This window comes from Eumetopias jubatus, unplaced genomic scaffold, assembly GCF_037043125.1.
Source record: "Eumetopias jubatus isolate StellerSeaLion01/CBP00866 unplaced genomic scaffold, mEumJub1_p1.0 scaffold_1, whole genome shotgun sequence".
Classification (NCBI taxonomy): domain Eukaryota; kingdom Metazoa; phylum Chordata; class Mammalia; order Carnivora; family Otariidae; genus Eumetopias; species Eumetopias jubatus.
Window position 1 is genome coordinate 154,810,009 of NW_028274807.1, and position 13,749 is coordinate 154,823,757.

General features: G+C 41.9%; 1 protein-coding gene across 1 annotated transcript in view; it reads left to right on the forward strand.

Annotated features, from left to right (window-relative positions):
• Positions 1-1,988: 1,988 nt before the first annotated feature.
• Positions 1,989-13,749, forward strand: part of SNRK (SNF related kinase) — a 54,646-nt gene continuing 42,885 nt past the window's right edge. Inside the window, exon 1 of the mRNA XM_028106978.2 lies at positions 1,989-2,089. The gene's annotated coding sequence lies outside the window, so the exon portion shown is untranslated. The remainder of the gene's footprint in view (positions 2,090-13,749) is intronic.

Below are 13,749 nucleotides of genomic sequence, written 5' to 3' on the forward strand. Positions count from 1 at the left end.
CCAAGAAACACGGGGAATGAATAAATGATTCACCATGTGGCCAGTACCAACTGTATCCCTGATGTTATTCGAATCAATTTATTATTCTGTTCCTTTTCATTTATTGTTTTGCTATTCATATGTCCTTGTTACCCTTATAGATTTTAGTCAAAACCTGAGTCACATGGCAACAATATAAATACTCTTTTCCAAGGGCTATCTATTATGGCGTTGTTTTGTGGTTACTGTTACATCTCAGGGGCCATAAGCCTTGGTGGCAGAGGCTATCAACCACTGGAATTCCCTTGGGGGAACATTATAGTAGTATTTTTTCTCCCCTTTACTGGGTTCCCTAAATAGTGATACCTCCCTGAGGGGAAAAGTGCATGGTCTTCCAACTTCCCAGTAGTAAAGGCCCGAATTCCACAAAGAAACTACTGCTTAACATATGGCTAGAGTTAGAATGGCAGCGTCAAAGTGAGATTTTTCTTTTATGGTCTTCCTAAATCAGAGTGATCCCAGAACTGGGGCTTTGACTCATCCTTAAAAGTGTAGAGGCCCAGCCTGAGGCCTAGAACCTAAGGCTTTCTCCAGCCAATGATCCATCACGCCATGCTAGAGCATTAGGGTAACTGGGAGTCCCCCTTTAATAGAAAACCTTATGTTATCACCCTGAGGGTTTGCACCCCCCCCAATCCACTTTTACTTTTCAATCATCTTCAGACATGCAAAATTGATGCTGTGGAGAGTCTGGGAAAAAAAAAAAAACAACCCTGACATTTGCAGGTCAACAAAGACATTTGCTAAAGCCATCTAGAGTTCTCTTCTGCACCCAATCAATTTAATCAAATTTGGAGCATCTAAGCAGCTTTTACTTGTATATTTACTTTTTCTTGTGTCCTTCCTCACTAGGTGTCTTTTATTGGAAGGGTGGAAAGAAAGGAGAAACAGAAAGGGAAAAGCAGGTTGGAGAAACCTGGCACCTGGCTTGTTGGCTCTCCCTTTTAGGAACCTCAGAGAGCTGATTAGCCATTGCAAGACAAGCTTTCAAGGGTGGGAGTCAGTCCCCCCCCCCACCTCCAGCACCCCTCTGTGGCTTTGGTTAAGCTCCCTTCCCCAGCCAGTTGGCCTGGTGACCATGCCGCTGAATCATCTAGTTAACCACGGTTAAGGTCTGCTGTTTTGAATCCCGGACTTCATATGCTTTATTACTTTCCACGACCTTTTGCCCTTCCAGGCGGTTTCCAGTGGAGGCAGCTAACTGATGGGGCCGGCTCGGCTAGTGTCTCCCGTAGACCTTTAAAGCCAGCGCTGCATTCAGATGGTGGGCTTTTCTCCTTTTGTTTAAACAGCAACAAAATCAACAAAATTCTTTCAAATTGGGTTCCCAAGAAATAAAACTGTAGAGAAAAAGAACATATGTATATTCGTATATATATACATATGAATGTATATTTAATTTTTTCCCTCCCCTTGCTTAAACTTGGGCGGGAAATGCGGCGAACCTTTAAAAGGGTAAAGTGCGTGCTACCCTTAGCCCCCCGCTTCAGGACGCAGTCAGGGGCGCACGCTGTCCCTTCCCTCCGAATTTCCCCCGACAGCTCGCGCTACTTTTCTTAGCCATTGTCCCATATCCCCGGTGCTTCCTCCTGCATCGTCCCCTCTTCTCGGGCGCCTCGCCTGCTTCCTACCGCCAGCCACAGCCCAGACTCGCTGAGGTGAGACGCCGCCAGTATGCCCTCCAGCAGCCAGCGCGCTGGAGCCCGCAGGTGCTGTCGGCCCCGCCCTTCCCATGGCCCCGCCCCGGCGTTGCGTCACAGTGACGCGCGTGCCGCGCAGGCGCAGCTCGGCCCCACCCCCTCCCCGCGGCCGGCCGCCCGCTCGGTATTATGATTAGCACTGGGTGCGGGGATTCGGCGGCCGGGAGGGAGTCGTCGGCGCCGCGGCCGCTGCTGACGGACGCTTGCCTGCCGGCTGAGGTAGGAGCGAGCGCGGAGCGCGGCCGGGCGCGGCGGCCGTGGACCGCGGTGCGGGCCGGCCTCCGCCGCCTGGTAGCCTGCGCCGTTGCCGGGCTGGGAGTCCGGGCCGGGGCGCCCACCGCAGGCGGAAAGTAAGTTGCGCGCTCCGCGCTCCCCGCGCCGGCCGCAGCGCGGGCCCGGGAGGACGCGGAGCCGGGGCTGCGGCGGCCGGAGCCGGCGCGGCGGCGGCGCGGCCTGGCGGCGGGGCGGCGGCGGGCCCGGCGGGAGCCGGCACTGCGGCGGCCGGCCGCGGGCTACCGGAGGCCCTGCCCTTGCGGCCGCGGCCGGATTGCGGCACCTCGGGAGGTGCCCGCATCCCGCGCCCCGCCCCGAGCGGGCCGAGTGCGGCGCCGCGGGGCCCCGCGTCCGGGCCAGGCTCCCCGCGCCCAGGTACTCTCATGGGGTGTGTGTTCTCGGAATGTGTTTTCTTTTTTCAAACGAATCTGGAAATCTGGCCGCAGCAAGAGGGGTTCCTTGGTAAAACTGCAGCCTTACAATAGAATGGGGATATTGTTGTCTGTAGAGAAAGGGCATCGGGGTAGGGAAGGAGGAGCAGTGCCATTCCCGAGGGAGAGCTAGAAAAAATGTTTTTTTTTCCAGATCGGGAAACCTCCGTTCTTTTCCATAGTCATCGCCTGTTGATTTCTTTCTGGACCCTTTTGCAAAAACCTTCCTGCCTTTAACTTGGACTTGGGATCTAGGAAAGTGACAGTCTTATCCTGGGGGGTGTGGGGGGGGGGGTTCCTGGAGTTGTGCTATTCCTAACAGTTGGATCAGATAGCTTCTTGGGAAGATCGGTTTAAGCTCAGTATTTGGGGAGAATTTAGCACTAGGGTTCTTAAATCTATAGAGGTCTGAGGATATAGGACCTTTCAAACTGTCAGGTTACTTTTTTCTCTTTTTAAAAATTGAGTGCATTCTCAGTCTTAGATGCGGGTGGTAAAGCTGATTTAATGAGTTTCACATTTTATCAGGTTTTAAGGTGAGGCATGACTTAGAAGTGATGGAACTGCAAATGTTTTGAGTATCCTGCTGAATTTTCACCAATTTCTGTCAAACGTCAGATGCCTCAGTTTGGGTTCCTTTTACCCGGTTGTCTCAAATCAGCCTAATTTATCAGAATGTAGATCAGTGTACTTTAAAGCCAGGGGCTCTCAAGGTTTATATAATCAATTTATTAATTTATAATCTTGTTACATTGCTTTCCAAATTTATAAAATCATTCCCTTAAGGAAATCTGTCTTCAGCTTCTGCTTACATATTTCTTTTGGAATTGGATTCCTGAGGAGGAATGTACTGTACAAGTGGTGATTTAAGCATACCAATTAGACAAGTTTCCTTTAAACAAATACATATTCTTTTATCCAACTATCTTATTGTCCCTCTTAGGAAAACATGACATTCCCATTTTACAGAGCTAGAAATGAGAGAAATTACATGACATTCCCAAGGTCAGACATTAAAGCAGTGTAGTAGCTGAAAAATTAAGTGTATGGTGCTAACTTCTTTTACCTCTTCAAGGTTTTCCAGGCAGGGAACTTTGAGTGTCACCTATTTTTTTAAATCTGCACAATCAGTTTTTGTTGTTTTATTTTATGCACAGAAATGGCTGTCACCCTATTAGTATTTTACTATTTAGAGTAAATTTTTCAGTATCGTTGCAGTAAGATCAATTAGTTTAAAACATACAAGAACCTAGAAGGTATCCTAATTTTTATTTTTCTAGAACAGAAATATAAATTGGGACTTTATGTTCAAATTTAATCCCATAATCCTCAAATAAAGGCTTTTATATGTCCTTATTAAAATTGAAGGGCTTTCGTGATATTTTGACTGGTCACAGGAAATACTGTTCATCTAAACCTTATTATGGGTATTTCTGTCATATAGAAAGTGAAACTAAGTGGAAAAAAAGTTATTTATTTTTGGAGATAATTGAACAGCCATGGTTCTAAGCATTGGTATAAATGAGGCATGATGTCTTCCCTATAGCAGCTTGTCTGAGCCTAAGAGCTCACTCAGTACACTGCCCAAGAAGAAAAGGGCACAAGTGAACTTTCCACATGGCCAGAATTTTAGGAATTAAAAACATAGATGAGGAACTCTAAAGACCTATTTTAACTGCATGTGCGCTGTTTGCTTAACAGCCAGAAGATAGAATTTTTAGCCAAATACTTTTATAATAAAATATAATTTAGGTACTTCTCAGCGTATGTGTGTGCAGGTAAATTCCTAGAGCAACTTCGGTGGAAAAGTTACTTGAGTAGATTCTAGCAGTTTTGAAGATAAACTTAACCTATGATCATTTATTCATGGCGCCTTTGTGTGTCTATTTTCAGGGCCCTGGGTTCAAGGGTAGCAATAGAAAAATGAATAAAAACCAGTGACTGCCTTTAGGAGCTTACGGGCTATTGGGGACACTGAAGTAAACAGTAACAATAGGATCCAGCGAATGCTGTGATGAAGCATAGGCAAAACCCTGCAGAAGCACAAAGATGGGGGCAGGGAACTGTCTGACTTGGGAATGCTTTACAGAGGAGGTGACACTGAATGGGTCTTAAAGTACAGGCAGAGAAAAGGGGAAAGTGCTCAGAGGGTTCAGGGAGGATGAAAAGACAAGGTTAAGTGGTGGAAGAACTGAGATCCAAGTGGATGGAAGGGAGATGAGGAGGTAAAGACAGTGCAGCTGTTTTTTTTTTGTTTGTTCGTTTGTTTTAAGATTTTATTTATTTATTTGACAGAGAGAGACACAGCGAGAGAAGGAACACAAGCAGGGGGAGTGGGAGAGGGAGAACTAGGCTTCCCGCCAAGCAGGAGCCTGACGCGGGGCTCGATCCCAGGACCCTGGGATCATGACCTGAGCCGAAGGCAGACACTTAATGACTGAGCCACCCAGGCGCCCCATTTTTTGTTTTTTTTTTAAGAATATGAGAAGGAAGGAAGAGGAATGGGGCAGGAATTTGGGCATGGAGAGGGAAGTTTTCAGTATTTTGTTTTTGTTTGCAAAGAGCTGGTGTAAAGTCTCTCAGACTTACTAGCCTCACCAGAGCACTGGACATGTGTTTTCTACTCTGGATGATCTGGAACTACATTATTCACCCTGGATGGTTTCCTCGTCTGTTTTTCTGTAAGTTTGCTTTAGATTGAGGCCTTATATCCTATGGGAAACCATTTCTTGCCCATGGTAGGGGAGGAGCTTGTCTAAAGAGGATTCCTGCTATACCTTCCCTGAACATTTATTTCTCTGCTGCTTCCAGAGCCTCCTGAGATTCTGCTTTGGCACCTCCAGCATTTGGCTTCTGCTCAGGTAGCCTCTTCCATAACAAATTAGGCCTCTTTCTCTCTCCTTACTTGTTGTATTGTACCCTCCAGAGTGCTGCTGTGTGGCTATTCAGCAGTTACTTCAAAGTCTGTCACAGACCACAGATCACAAGTCTGTGATGTTTTAAGTTTGCAGTGTCTTCGGGCTCAAAGCAGGATTGGGTCTGTCTGTCTACATACATACCCCCTCAACTACATATTGGCCTGGAAATGTAGGTTATGAAATCTGTGCTCCAGAAGTGTGGGTTATAGGTCATTTAAATGGTCAGATCATAGCCCCACTGGGCCTCAGTTGCTCATTTGTCGATATGCAGTTATTTTTCTCAAACTTAATTGAAGGCAGAGACCACTTCTTTGATTTCAACATCCCCAGACCAGTGTAATGCCTCATGCGTAGTTAGGATACCCAAGTGGTGTCTCGATGAAGAAACTTCAAAAATGTAAACTTATTTTGTTGATTTTATCGGCCTATTAATAGAAACTGTACCCATTTTAATACAGCTGGGCTAAATTTAAATTGTTTTTCAGTCATAGAATTTTGGAACTAGAAGCAAATCTTTCACTTGATCCTAGCATGTAGTAGATGCTCAAGAAATGTTTGTTCCTGTCCTGTGTATTTCTGGTCTGAGGGAATGGCACCACTTGCTACCACTGTCCATTAGAATCATTCTGGATTTCCATCTTTGCTTTGCCCCCCATGCATTGAGTTCTGAGATTCTACTTTCTAAACATGTCTCCTCCATTAATCCTCATCATCACTACCCACATACTGGCTGCCTTCATTTTTAGGTCATTAAGTGATCATTTACCTGGAGAAATTTTCAGTTGTCTCTTTACCTGTCCCGCAGCTCTAGTCTTGCCCTAACAGGCTGGTCTTCACTTTGCTACCAGAGTGGTTTGTGTAACTGTCATCTCTGATTGCCATTCCCCTGCTCAGGATTCATCTTTGGCTTCTTTTTTTTAAATTTTTATTTATTTATTTATTGGAGAGAGAGAGCACACGCGCATGAGTTGGGGGTGGGGGGGGAGGCAAATGGAGAGGGAGAGGCAGACTCCCCACTGAGCAGGGAGCCCCACGCAATGCAGGGCTCGCGCTCCGTCCCAGGACCTTGGGATCATGACCTGACCTGAAGGCAGACGCTTAATTGACTGAGCCACTCAGGTACCCCCTTCTTAGTGGCAGCTTTCATTTGTTCATTTAATAATATGTATCTGTATATTTTGGGTAGATGCTATACTCAGCCGGCCCTAGGATACAGAGTGGAATAAAATGGACATGGGCCTTACACAGACTGAAGTTATCATTTAGTTGAGTGGGGACACAGATTATTACTCATGTAACTATATAACTGCAGTTGTGATAATGGCTCTGCTGGGAAAGGAATGGTGCCATGAGAGGGCATGGGAGCTGGTGTGCAGGGGTGTGGGGAGGGGAGGGACACACTCAGGAGGGTGACCTTTCAGCTGGGCCCTGAAGCCCTCTGGTAAGGGCTTGTCAGACCCAAGGAACTGCAGCTGATTTGCTTGGAATACCAGACCCTTTGGGTATCTGGCCCCTGCCTACCTGTCTGATCTCATCTCCTATGCTCTGTATTACTGTCCCAGTCACCCTAAGCTCTCTCAGGTCTCTTTTCTGAAAAGCCTCTTCCCCATCATTGCTGATTTCAATTCGTAGCTGAAATAAGAAAATGAATTTCTCTGAGATGCCTCCTATGAACTCCCCAACGTAGGTTTTGGGGAAAGAACACCTCTTCTAGCATATCCCTGTAAGAGATTGTACAGACCTTGTGGCAGGGATCTTCCTAGTATGTCTATAGAGGCATTTAGGGGCAGCTTGATGGGCCTTTTAGGGGATATCAATGTAAGGTGGGAAACTAAGTATATAACCCCCCTCAAATATCAGACTCTCCTGGGAGGAGGGCCAGTTCTGAAAAGTTGGGGGGAAAACGGTGGATGATATTGAGCCTACTCGCATCTTGCTAATATATATTATCCCACTTAGCCTTCATAATAACTGTGTAGGTGGTGATTATCTTTGTTTTATAGATTAAGATGTGCCTATTTGTAGAAGTTGAGTCACTTGCTGGGCTCCAGGTTCTGTGGTACTCTTTCTCCTGCGCTATGATGCTACGGCTCATGTTTGCTGAATAAATGAATTTTGATCATTTAAAGGTGCACCTCTATGGTGAGGATAGTAAAGGTTGACCCTGTGGTAGTTTGAAATGCTGAATCTTAGGACGCTCTCCCAGCTCCTCTCTGATGTTCCCTCCCCTTCTGTGTACACACCTCTTAGGCCGTTATTCTTTATATTGCGTAGCTAGGGGAAAACGTTCAAATAATAAATTGAACTGGATTTAATACATATTCATCCATGTTGGCTTTTCTTTATTAGAGAAATTACATTTTAGATAATGTAAGTTTTACTCTTATAGTATAACTTACTTAGATAAAGTTCATTTCAGACTTAGGTCAGGATACTAACAAGTATTCGTGGAGAGAGTATGAAGCTAGAATGTACTGTATTTGTGGATCTCTTTTTAAAATAGTCATAATATTCTAGCCTTTTATATTTAGCAGTGGACAAAAGCAGAGCAATTGAATTTAAAAATAAAGTTTAGCTTCCTGTTTTAGTTCATTTTCTACAGGTGAAACAGTCCTCTCTTTATTGGCATAAAGTATTATGAGGGCTACTGAAGAAATTTGGAATGAGAATATTCACATAGTCTCAGTTCCAGGGCTTGATTTTGTCCTTTGCGCTCCTATTTGATATGTATTTGCTAATCCTCTTGTGAAGGAAAATGCTTTTTCGGAAACAAATGGAGAGAATGTAATTTGCAAAGTATATTAAAATTGCAGTGTGGGAAAGGATACAATTTTTAAGCAGAAAATAGAACCTCCCTAAATTTGTCTGAATTACTTGCTTGGTGTTGGCTGTTCTGTGCCACTGGCTGTTCTTGGCATCACAAAATTGTATGTAAGCTCTAAGGTGAAGTTATTTTTAAGGTGCCGTTCCATTTTTACGTGATCAGTAAATATCTCAGTCTGTCTTTTGACTAGTTATTTGCCTGTAACTTCCTTTCTTAAAAAGCAGTTTCAAAAAAGCTTTAATGGAATTGTTTGTTAATGTTTATTAAGTGGTGCTAGGGAAGTTCCTCCATTTAATTGATTGCTTGGCTAGGTAACTAGCATAGCATATCAGCATTGGAAGAACACAAGAATTGTCAAAATTGATTTATTTTAGTGCTGTTTCCCTGGGAACTAGAAAGGCCTAGGTAAACGGGAGGCATTGTATTGTTGCACAAAAAAGTGGAGGGCCCAGGAATTGGTGGGACCTGGAGTCCAACCGAGGCACCTCTTAGCTAGATATAGGCCTGGGGCAAAGGAAGTCCTTATCCTTATTTGGCCCTGCTTTCTCATCTATGAAATGGGTATGATATTTCCATTATATTGCTGGTTGTGTGGAATAAGTGATGAATCAAATGTAGAGTTCAGTACTGACATAGATTGCCAGTTATTACATTGTTTACCCTTTTTGAGACCTGCATTAAAACAAAACTGGAATTCTAAAATGAACAGTTGTGGCAGTGAAAGACATTTTTAAAATTTGAAGTGAGACAGTTGTGGTTTTGCTATAGTACTGGACTCATTTCTGTATATACCTATTTAGGTTTGTAGTAGGTTTTTAGGAAAGTTGTATGGGTGAGAGATCTAATCTAAGTCAGAACAAAAATTGATGTTTTATGGAACTTTAAAGTGGACAGTGAACTTTTAAAATTGGTTTAAATTCTCTAATTACCTTATTTCTATGTTGCTTTCATGTTAGTACCTGAAGCGTTTTCCTCTTCTGTTTAGACCTCTTAGCAGCTCTGTTATTAGAAGGTGCTTCTGTGCATTTTTAAGTCTTTAATGACACTTTAATTAAACTTAAGTATAATTTAAAAATAGATAAGTGGTGAATTGAGTATGGCAAGTTTTCCATTAGTTTTGAGAAAGTAAGAGTTCATTATAGTTGCCTAGATGGTAAGCCATTAGGTATTTTTCAGGATCAGGCTTCTTAACCCTACTAACTTATCTCACATCTACCCCAAATCATAACTTCACCCAAACTAATGGTTTCCTTTCCGAAGCCAGCCAGCCATGTGCATGCTCTGCTGCCTGTTTCCCCCACTTTCAGGAATGGTGTTCCACTGCTCCCTCTTGAAGGGTAAGCTCTGGTCTATGGGCTGCCCTGTCCTTGGGGATCCTGCCTTTTTAGTGTCCTCTACTCTTCCTTTGGCACACCTCACCCAGGCTAACCTGTGTAGTTATTTATCTTTTTATGTGTAGATAGCTTATTTGTAAGGTTATAATGGACAGAGACTGTGTTGTATTCTACACAGTTAGGGCTCAAATATTTGCTAATGAAAATAGACTTTGTGTTCCTCTTCCTTCCTCAGCCTGAAGGAATTGCATACCTTGTCCCTCAAGGGAAGCAAAATATTTCCTTGAATATGTCTTGTTTATTAAGATGACATAAGTAGGTTTTAGACAATATATTTTTAGGGAAATTGGTCTTTTCATAGATCTCAGTGGAAAAGTAAACTGAAAATTATGTACAAAAAGTCAAAATTTTAATAAACTATCTTTTTTAGATTATAAAAGCAGCACACATTCATTGCCAAAAATTTGAAAAGAACAGAAAAGCATAAAGAGAAAAAAATTCTATAATCTTACCAACTTAACATTTAGGTATTTTTAAAATATATATGCAGACAAATTATATGCTTTAAAAAAATTGAGATCATGCCATGAAATTTGGTATATGAATTAACTTAACATTTTATTGTGAGAATTTCCGCATGAGATTAAATAGCCTCAAAATATGACTGCATAGTGTTAATGTTAGGTGTACTTTGATTTAATTGTTTTCTTCTTGCAGACCTTTAGATTATTTCTAATTTTTTGAATATATAAATATCACTGAACATTGTTGACTATAAAAATTTTTAACATCTTTATTTCTTTAAGACATAATCTAGTAGTGAGATTATTAAATCAAGGAGAGTAATTATTTTAAGGCTCTTGATATATGTATTGCCACATTGCTTATCAGAAATTTCAGAAATAAAATAATTTGCAGTCTTAATATAAGAGAATCTCAAATGATTTAGTCTTTTAAGTCAAAGTCATTGTAATGTTAGGTACCAGTATTTTTGTTTATGGGTTAGTTTATTTTTTTCTGTTCCAGTATTCTTTTTTGACCATTTTTTAATGACCATTTTCATCATATCAGCAGGGAAAGAAAAAGATGACAGAGAGTGAAAATTAGTTTTGATAGGATTAATAAAAGTTCGGAAGAAAGATTTAGATGATTAAGTTTTTAAATCCTCCAAACTTCCAACTTATATTGTCTTCCTGGCAACAAGGAGTAATTGCGGTTAGTTTTATGTATTGTGGAGTAACTTCTACATACCAGCTTTTGCTTAAGTCATTATTAAATATGTGAGCGCTTTATACCAGGGCTGTCACCAGAACTGGTGACACACTTAGCATTTTTCATCATTTTAGCAAGAGGCAGATTCTGTTGAGGAATTCAAACTTATTATCTGCCCTGCTAGTCCAGGTTTTGTGGCTTGGATGTTAACCTCTTTTGCTTTACAAATAATTAGTACTACTCTACATCAGTTAATAAATCGCCTGACTCCTGGACACATTAAAATTCTGTGATATATCCTGGAACATGGCTTGTTTCACTTGAATAAAGGTGACGTAAACCAATGCTTCATGAGATCGATCTGCACTGGTGACCCAGTCCCCACCTGGGGAGCCGAGCAGTCCTTTCAGCCTGCCATTCCTGGTCACCTCAGTTGCCCCCAGTCCATTAAAATTGACCGCTTGGAAGAAAACTTATAGAACATGAAGGAGGCAGTTACCTTCCCTTGGAAAATACTTTCCTAGACATTTGGAGGTACAATTTTATCTCTTTGGACATTTCTCATAATAAATAATTTAACCTTTTAATTTGTAGTTCCCATCTTGAGTCCACCCAGTGAGTGCAGCCTGATAACCACATAATCTACATGATAAGCACATGGTAATACTCAGTCCATCCAGTGAAAAACTCTGGATCCTTCCATAACTTAGGACCTCTTGACCTATTTGTGGTTTCTTCATCTTTGATTTATGGCTTATATTGGTAACTCCCAGGGGGAGGAGTGCTGTTCTAGAAATGTGGAATATTGTTTATTTTGGATAGAGGGAAGAGCAGTGGCAACTGCATGTAGGTTTGTGTTTATTTTGCTTGACCAGGAGGTTGTTGATACTCTCAGAGGATTTAGTCTCCTGTCTTCCTTTCAGCCTATGGGTATCTTTGAAATTTTAGCAGTAAGATTGGGGTGGTAGAATTCATTGGGGGAGTGTTCATTCTTTACTTCCATTAGTTTTTCGATAAACATGCAGTTTAGTCTAGTATTTTCCATGAGTAAAAATTACAGTTTTCATTTTTGGTATTTGTAAAAGATACCAGATAATTTCCGTTATGTAGGAAGCTTAAATGCAGTTTTAGTGTGGCTTTGCAAAAACTCATTTTCAGGGCGCCTGGGTGGCTCAGTTGGTTGGGCGACTGCCTTTGGCTCCGGTCATGATCCTGGAGTCCCGGGATTGAGTCCCACATCGGGCTCCCTGCTAAGCGGGGAGTCTGCTTCTCCCTCTGACCCTCCCCCCTCTCATGTGCGCGCTCTCTCTCTCTCTCTCTCTCTCTCTCTCTCTCTCATTCTATCTCTCTTCCAAATAAATAAATGAAAAAAAACCTCATTTTCCAGTTATCTGTATTAGAGGGAGAGCATTGGCACAGATACATTTTTTTTAAAGCACTTAATTTGGAAGTTTTTGCATATTTAAATATTGGTGGTCTGATTTTAGGAAATTTATAATATCCTCAATAAAATGTAGAGAAACACATGGCCCTTTTTGTTCTATTCCTCTACTTTCTCATGCCATGGATTGGCCATGCAGAGCTACCTTTGTTTGGTGTGCTATTTTGTCCTCCCCTAGAGGTGTGAGTAGGAGACAATTGTTTGATATATAGACCACACTGCAGTGGTGATGATGTCAGTGAAAATCTAAGTGAATTTTGACAAGAATAACAGGGTGATTTCCAAATTGACAGTAGATTTAACCGAGGCTGGTTCTACAACTGTTTTCAGCAGCTTGCAAAATGTGTGTAGGGCCACCCACACTTCCTTCCTCTTCTCCAGCCACACCCGCACACTTCAGTTTGCTTCTCTCTTTGGTTGGGAGAACATAAGTATATTCTTGCAACATATACTGGTGGTGGTTTCTCAAACATGAATTTCCGTATTCAAAAACACTTTTTTGACTAGTTGGCCTATTTCATTTAGGTCCAGCCCAGTTATATGCATGTGTGAACATATGCTAAATAAGATTGCTCTAGAATAGCCTAATTTAGACGTTTTGCTGTTTTTAAAGGTGGCATCTTTGTTATGTGTCATTAAAAATACCGAATTACAAGAACTCAGTGTGTAGGAAAATGTTCATTATGTAGAAAGGAAGTAAAAGTCATCTCAGACTTCATATACAGTATCTTAGCTTTGTAAAGAAATATAGGTATGGGGCGCCTGGGTGGCTTAGTCGTTAAGCGTGTGCCTTCGGCTCAGGTCATGATCCCAGGGTCCTGGGATCGAGCCCCGCATCGGGCTCTCTGCTCAGTGGAAAGCCTGCTTCTCCCTCTCCCACTCCCCCTGCTTGTGTTCCCTCTCTCACTGTGTCTCTCTCTCTTTCAAATAAATCAAAAAATCTTTTTAAAAAAAAAAGTAGGTATAAAGGATATATACTAACAGCTAAAGAGTGGACATCTTAGATGAAATTATGGGTGATCCCCACCCCACCCCCTCATATTGTGCTTTTCTGCATTTTCCAAATTTTCTAAAGTGAATTTGTATCAACTTGTTTTGTAGAGAAAACACTTCTGAAGTGGTTGTAAACCTTTTTTCCTTCCCTCTGTGTCTGTCTATATGCCATTTTATAAAAAAACTTGTGCCTGGGCATATATGTAGAAAATAATTGGGAAGGCTGTGTAGTGTACCAAACTGTTAACAGAGATTGTCACAGAGAGTAGAATGAATAATGGATGATTTGTAAAAAAAAATTCTTTTTACCAGTTTATGTGTTCTAATTGTTTACTCTCTTATATTGTACAGGTATTTCATAACTTCATAATAGAAGCAAAATACTAAAACAAAGGAAAGTGATATGTCAAGTGAGAAAAGCAGGCTACAAGATATAAACTTATGTACAGAATGATCACTCCTTTTTAAAACAAAATAACGAAGAAGCTGTATATAAGTATTTGCAGAAAGATCGCTAAAATATTGATAGTGCTTATCTTCAGGGGTAGGACTATGGGATGCCTTTTTATTCTTTCTACTTTCTA